This window comes from Panthera uncia (genome assembly GCF_023721935.1).
Source record: "Panthera uncia isolate 11264 chromosome A1 unlocalized genomic scaffold, Puncia_PCG_1.0 HiC_scaffold_17, whole genome shotgun sequence".
Classification (NCBI taxonomy): Eukaryota; Metazoa; Chordata; class Mammalia; order Carnivora; family Felidae; genus Panthera; species Panthera uncia.
Window position 1 is genome coordinate 62,031,038 of NW_026057577.1, and position 7,977 is coordinate 62,039,014.

General features: G+C 38.9%; 1 long non-coding RNA gene across 1 annotated transcript; it reads left to right on the plus strand.

Annotated features, from left to right (window-relative positions):
• The first annotated feature begins 254 nt into the window (after window positions 1–254).
• Window positions 255–6,640, plus strand: LOC125935807 (uncharacterized). The gene is made up of 3 exons (XR_007461798.1): window positions 255–394; window positions 2,335–2,392; window positions 6,382–6,640. It is a non-coding gene; the product is annotated as an uncharacterized LOC125935807 (long non-coding RNA).
• Window positions 6,641–7,977: the final 1,337 nt, after the last annotated feature.

The window sequence follows — 7,977 nt, forward strand, 5'->3', positions numbered from 1 at the left end:
CAAAGTGAAGAGAGCAATGAAGATTTTTTTTTTATGTTAATGAGGTGACTTTTGGACAGTGCCTAAGGATGGGGATAGTTGCCAGAACCAACCATGATTTGAGGATTAGAAATTTGAGTCCCACCCCAGGGCGTCCCGCGAGAGGGGAGGGGCTGGAATTTGAATCAATCGCCAGTGGCCGATTGTTTAGTCATGCCTATGTAATCAAGCCTATGTAATGAAGCTGTAATAAAAATCCAAAAGGAGAGCGTTTGAAGAACTTTCAGGTTCGTGAACAGGTAGAGATTCAGGGAGAGAAGTGCACTCTGAAACGGTATGGAAACTCCATGCCTTTCCTTCATACCCTGTTCTACATCTCTTTCATCTGGTTGTTTCTAAATTTTATAATAATCAGGTAATCAAAGTGGGGGGGGAAGGGAGGCAAATCAAGAAACAGATTCTTTTTTTTTTAATGTTTATTTCCTTTGGGGGAGAGAGAGAGACAGAGACAGAGAGACAGATACAGAGAGAGAGAGAGAGAGAGAGAGAGAGAGAGAGAGGAAGCTAGGGAGGACCAGAGAGAGAGGGAGACAGAGGTCCCAGGCAGGCTCCATAGTGTCAGCACAGAGCCCCAAGTGGAGCTCAAACTCAAGAGCTGTGAGATCATGATCCGAGTCCAAATCAAGAGTCTGGATGCTTAACCGAATGAGCCACCCACGCACCCCAAGACTTTAACTACAGACAAAAAACTGATGGTTACCAGAGGGGAGGTAGGAGAGGGGTTGGGTGAAAAAGGTGATAGCAATTAAGGAGTGTACTTGCTGTGAAGAGGACAGGGTGTTGTATACAGGGTGTATACAATCACCCGAAACTAAACATTACACTGTATGTTAACTAAATGGAATTTGAATAAAACCTATTTTTTTTTTTTTAAATAAACAGGTAGTCAAGTAAGTAAAGTGTTTCTGAGTTCTGTAAGCTGTTCTAGCCCTGGTAACAACCTGTACTTATGACTGTCATCTGAAGTTGGGAGTTAAGGGGGGCCATGGTTGTAGGACTGAACTCTTAAATCTGTGGGATTTGCTGCTCTCTCTAGGTAGAAAATGTCAGAATTGAGTTGAAATTTGAGTTAAATTGTAGGACACTCAGTTGGTCTCCTGGGCATTGCCCTCCACACACACGAGAATTGAGTGCTGTTTGGTAGTGTGGGGAAAACCTTCACACATCAGGTGACTAGAAGTGTTCTGTGGGAATCTGGTAGTGTGAGAGTAAAAAAGAAACACAGGAAGGACTGGGTTTTTCCTTACACCTGTAGATCACACTGCTTTTCCTATTTACTGCTTTTCTTTTTCGAGATTGCTTTGGCTATTCGGGGTCTTTTGTGGTTCCATACAAATTTTAGGATTGTTTGTTCTAGCTATGTGAAAAATGCTGGTGGTATTTTGATAGGGATTGCATTGAATGTGTAGATTGCTTTGGGTAGTATTGACATTTTAACAATATCTCTTCTTCCAATTCATGGGCATGGAATGTTTATCCATTTCTTTGCGTCGTCTTCAATTTCTTTCCACACTGTTGTATAGTTTTCAGAGTACAGGTCTTTCACCTCTTTGGTTGGGTTTATTCCTGGGTATCTTATTGGCTTTGGTGCAGTTGTAAATGGGATCGATCCCATAACTTCTCTTTCTGTTCTTTCATTATTGGTGTATAGTTTTTATTTAAATTCCAGTTAACATACAGTGTAATAGTAGTTTCAGCTGTACGATATAGTGATTCAGCACTTTCATTCAACACCTGGTGCTCATCACAAGTGCATTCCTTAATCCCCATCATCTATTTACAAAGTTTAAATCACCTGTCTGGGAATTGCGTGGAAGAGGGCATGCTCAGATTTAAATATAAATAGAAATCCGCTGTGGTTGTTTTTTTTTTTTTTCTCCAGTTCTCCTCTGTAGGTGCACCGCTCATTTGTTCATTGGAAGAATTGTTAGCTTAAGAAAACAGGTAAGGGGTGCCTGGGTGGCTCAGTTGGTTAAGTGTCCGACTTCATCTCAGGTCATGATCTCGCAGTACATGGGTTCGTGGGTTCAGGGGTTCGTGGGTTTGTGAGTTCGAGCCCCGTATTGGGCTCTGTGCTGACAGCTCAGGGCCTGGAGCCTGCTTCAGATTCTGTGTCTCCCTCTCTCTCTGCCCCTCCCCCGCTCACATTCTGTCTCTTTCCCTCAAAAATAAATAAAAATTAAAAAAAAAAGACAGGTAAAAAGTGACTCAAATTCTTAATGATTCAGGAGACTGTTTATTATGGGAATATTCATTTATTACTTTACTTTTTTCTTTTCTGATTTTGCTGAGTAGCCACTACCGAAGACATTATCACCTTTAATGAAGAGAAAGAAAGCAAAAAATACAAAAGGTAAACTAAACCTACTTTGTTGAGGGGTTTCTATCACTAATGTATTTTGTACTTTGTCAAATGCTTTTTCTGTGTCTATTGAGAGGATCATATGGTTCTTATCCTTTCTTATATTAATGTGGTATATCATGTTGATTGATTTGTGGGTATTGAACAACCCTTGAAAAACAGGAGTAAATTCCACTTGATCACGGGGAATGACTTTTTAAGTGTACTGTTGGATATGATTTGCTAGTATTTTGTTGAAGATCTTTTGCTTTGATGTTCATCAGGGATATTGGCCTGTAGTTCTCTTTTTTAGTGGGCTTTATATGGTTTGGGTATCAGGGTAATGCTGGCCTTATGGAATGAATTTGGAAGTTTTCTTCCCTTTCTTATGTTTTGGAATAGTTTGAGAAGAATAGGAGTTTACTTTTCTTTAAATGTTTGTTAGAATTCACCTCAAAGCTCACTGCCCTTACCAAAACTTAACTGTTTTTTCTTGAATAAACACTCCTTGGATTCTGGCGTGTATTAGTTAACTTTCAGAGGTCTGAGAAAGTTAGTTTTGTCCATGTTTTCTTTACTTGTATGGAGGAGTGGATTTTTGGAGATCCTTATCCTACCGTCCGAGAAACCTGTCTCTTCAACAGCATCTTAATAGTCTCATTTCCTGCCAACCTTGATCAACCATGTTATTTAACATCAGTGAGCCCTAATCTCCTCATCTGTAAATTGAAAACCATAACATAAGCCTCATCGGGTTGCTGTAGATAATGAAAGAGAAGTTACCAAGCTCTGTCCCTTGATTGTTAGGAGAGGTTGTTTCTCCCCTCCCTCTTTTGTACTTCTAGTTCATTTTGCACCATTGAAATATTTCCAGAGTCTAGCTTAAAAACCAGAAGTGATTATTCATACTTGCTAAAATCTACTACTCTGTTTATCTCTTTGTGCCTTCCATGTTTGAATCCCAATTCACCTTTTCATTTAGAGTTCTTTCTATACCCTGCCATTAATGCTTGGTTCCTGCCAACCTGTTTCATCCAGTTGTGCTTGGAGTACATATGGAGTACATATGGAGGTTTTTTTCAACTATTTATCTGTTTATTTTCTGGGTTTTCTTCTCTTTTATCTCTGCTTTCTCACTGATACCCTGCACACTATTTTCCCCCCTCCTTCCCAAACCAGAGCAGAATCAATGAATCAAGACATTTCTTTACTGAAAGGCAAAAGAATTTGGTCCCTGTTAGCAGAGCTGTTTCTGGATCTCCTATGCCTTCAAAGCTCTCTCTGTCCTTATCCTATACACACTTCAGGACCTAAAGTTCCACCGTCTCCTTTAGCTCTTCATTCATACCCAGTTTGACACTCAGTCTATTTCTGTACATGATTGCAATCAGTTTATTTAACTACACTATCTTTTGGTCTTTTTGATTGCTTTATGACTAAAGCTTTGGCAAGGTGTATATATTAGCATATCAGTCCAATGTACAAACATGAGAAGAAAATACAATTTTAAAAGGTTTGAGTATGAAAATAGGCAGTATTTCAGAGAGGCATTAATAAAAAGAATTTTTGTGCAGTTTGTTCCTGCATAATTTTGCCCACGGCTTCTAAAATAAAAGTGAGTTATCTTTTAAACAATGTCATTCAGAAAATGTAACTTTAGATACTATCAATTAAATGACTGCTGTAAATGATTAGGAAATGAATTGCGCACACAATTTGCTACTTCCTATCAAACAACTTTATACTGCTTTTGTCAAGCACATTACTACTTTTTACATTTTCAAGGTTTATAGTCTATCCATTCTTAAACCGACCGAAATATGTACATGCTTTTAAGATGATAAATACATTTTGCAGCATTTGTCCTATGGATGCAAAGTCGACTCCATGGCAAGGCCATACCATAACTGATAAAACCTATGTCCTGTTATAGGACATGTATAATAGTTTCCATTTTTCTTAAACAATATTCTGATTATTTTCCCTAGCAAGTTTTGCTCACTAATTTTCCCATCCTTTCTTCCTTATCTTTATGAAGAAAAAACAGAAAAAAGTTAAAAAACATTAAGTCTGGGTAATCATTGGCTATCATGTTGACCAAGCATACAGGAATTTCAATTAATGTATACTAAACCTACCATAGTTCACCCATAAAATTAAAATGTAAATGCCTTTCTCCCCGGGGTTTTGAAAGTTGCATTTAGATAATATCTGAAAAAGATAGACTATCAAACCATTGCAGTATATTGCTAATTTCATTGTTGAGGCAGTTTTATGAAACCACTGCCACCATAGCACCATTTTTATGCTTTATTACTTTTTGACGTAAATGACTACTTACAAAAACTGAAAACACTATGAAAATGTCACGACAGTCCTGGGCTCTACACATCCCTAGCTTTATAGACTCCAGCGGATCATGAGGTTGCAAAGTATGCTGTCATTAGGAATTCCTGACACATCTTTTTGGAACAATACATGATATTGATTTTTTCAAATATTTCATTTACTAACTATTGTGTTATGAATTATAAACCTAAAAATTTAATAGGCAGATTATTTTTCCTGTAATTGCAGTGCAATCCCACCAATTGTAGTGATGGCATTTTGTGTGCTTAAAAAAAATGGTCATAGTCTCTACATGTACCTTGTAAATACAGATGTTAAAATAATCGCTTGTATCTTGTTAGTGCCTTTCATGATATTTCCAAAATTTGCACTGAAATACATGACTTCACAGAATGGATTAAGGTTGGAGGATTTTATTTCTAAGAATCCACCCGAATATGTACTTACATTAAAGGAGAGATCATGTGCATTAATAATTCAAAAGGCTACCATTTATACTTGCCTCATTAAAAAAAAAAAAAACTCTTCACTAAATCTGTTGAGTGGGATGTCTGTATATTACTGAAGTCTCTTCACCTTTAGCTTTCGTCTTCTGTTTAGAAGTGTTTAACAGAGAAACAAATGCTACTGTAAATATGCCACAACTTTGCAAGGGATAGGCAGTTAAGCAAACATGTAGTAAGATCCTACTATGTAGCGAGCACTATAGTGGGTGCTGGAAGCCCCAAAATCAATGGTTGGTGGTTTTTGTGTCTAATGAGTTTATAGTTTGGAGAGAGAAACAGATCGACGAACAAGTTATCTTGATATAATTGTCTTAAATTAGTATTTAGGCAGAAACATTACAAATACTTTGAGGAACCGAGTATTGACCGTGTCTGGTAAGGTGAGGTAATACTTAAACTCAGTTTTCAGGGATGAAAACTAGCCACATAAAGAGTGGTCCATGAAGTTAGAAGTCCCACCATGGCCAGCATATTGGATGCAGTTGCACAGGCTGTGCCCTGAAGTCCAGCTCCTGATGATCTGACTTGCTCTCATATGCCGTTTTGTAATTCATCTGCCCAGAGGAGGCACCTTTCTGTAATCTCTCTGTTGAGTATGGTTCCTTCTTGTGTTGGTTCACTCAGAAGGGGCACTTACACATTTATACAAAGTGTTTATATAAATTATGCCATTTATGTGACGGTACTGTACTGTTAACCTTCCACTGTTGGTCAGAGGACTAGAACTTCTCTTGGTATCCTCTTTAACTCACAAATTTTCTAAGATCTAACATCCTTTACCCTCTCTTCCGGAAGCTTCCACAAATCCTGAGATTTCCTGCTAGCAAAGAGCTAGCAGATTCAGAAGCTGACGGAAAGGGCTGGTCTGAGCTCTGGGCTGTCTCTCTGGTCTAGATCAAAGTTAATACAAACTGAAGGAAACTTGGGCAACTGGCTGACTTCTCAAGGGAATGGTTCTCAAAAGGCAACAGCTGCATATTTAGTTAGATTCCCGAAAAGTTAGCTTCCAGGGACTAGTGGTTTCCTTACTTTCTTTTTCTTTCTACATGTTATATACCTTCCTCCCAACAGTTTCCTTCCAGAGCTTCTGCCAGTGGAAAACTTCTTCTGCCGTAACTGAATCTTTCTATCTTCCGTTGTTCTCAGGCTCTGTTTATGTTTCTGCGTTGGATGATTCACATCTACTTTTCCCTGTGCAGCCTTGGGAGAGGGAAGAGGCCCCTGGAGGAAACAACTGGAAAAGTTCAGGGAACTAAATTCAGACAAGGTGTGCATATAGGGAAAACAGATTTAAATTTGGAAATATTATACTACCATGTGTGTATATGCTGGAAATCACTTAGAAAAGAATGCTTTGGAAATACCTAGGATAGTGGCCAGTACATACAGTCATGAATGAAGGATTCAGATAAAATGAATCTCTGAGAAATAGGTCTGTGGTACCGGTAATGAATAGTGTGCAGTACAATATCAGAACTCCAGCAAAGAGAGAAGCTTGGTCAGTCACTGTATTTGAAGTTGTTAGGCAAATATTAACCTCATAGATACTAAAGGACTGATAGTAAGTAGTTTGAATTGCTGTTCTGCTCCTCAAGGGAGACAAGAGAAGACCCTTAAGAGTATTCACAAGCCTTTGGGGCACCTGGCTGGCTCAGGCAGTAGAGGGTGTGACTCTTAATCTCAGGGTCGTGAGTTTGAGCTCCATGTTGGGTGTAGAGTTGACCTAATAATTTTTTTTAAAGAGTATTTAAAAGTCTTTAAATTTCTTACTAGGTGTCTCTGAGGAGCTCCAAGGAAAAGGTTGCAACCTGGGAAGCATGATTTTGAACAGAAGTTGTGTGATCTTTGGGAAGTCCCAACCCAGTAAAGTCTTTTTTTACTTAAAGGTTGGACACAAAAGTCTGATCCTTAGCCAAGAAACCCAGCAGTAGCTGTTCAGCAGCAATCAGTTGGCAAGTAAAATATACATTTTGGAGAGGAAAAGTGCTGGGATAGAATTATCCAGACAAATTGGAGGAGGAGATAATTTGATCAGGGCTCCTAGAAGAGAGGTGATTATTGACATGTAAGCATGACCTAGAGAGACGGAACAAATACTGCTCCTTAGAGTAGGCGGGTTCAAGTTAATTTTTGGCAAGGTGACCAAAATTCTGCAGACACTCTGCCACCACCTTCTACACCACCTTATGGCAGTGTTTCATAGGTGCAGGCTGAGGATCACTTGGAGCACAAGCACTGGGGATACTGTGAAATGTCTGGCCTCTAGATCGTACCCTAGGTTTGCAGCACTGGTATCTCTGAGAGTGACATGGGAAAATCTGACTGTTTTTGTAATGACCCCGAGTAATCCCAAGTCTATTAGCACTTAAGAATCCATGGCTTACAGCATACTGTGTACTGTACAGTAAGAGAGGTGAACATTGAAGAGTCTGTTTCCATAAAGAAGCTACAGATGTAGACTCTGAGATGCAGGTATTCCATGGTGTGCAGATGACTCTTTGTGAGAAGACTACAGAGACATATTGCTACTTGAGAGTAAGAGTACTTCTACCAAGTCAATATGCTTTTCACTTCGGTTTTTCTTCCTTTAAAAATCATCAGAGAGTTTTATATAGATGCACTGGGAGTGCATAGATGAGAAAAAGGGAAAGAATTCTGGTATTTACATAGTCGCCTGCCCATAATTAAAGTGATACATGTGCATAAATAAATTACACTGAGGGGCGCCTGGGTGGCTTGGTC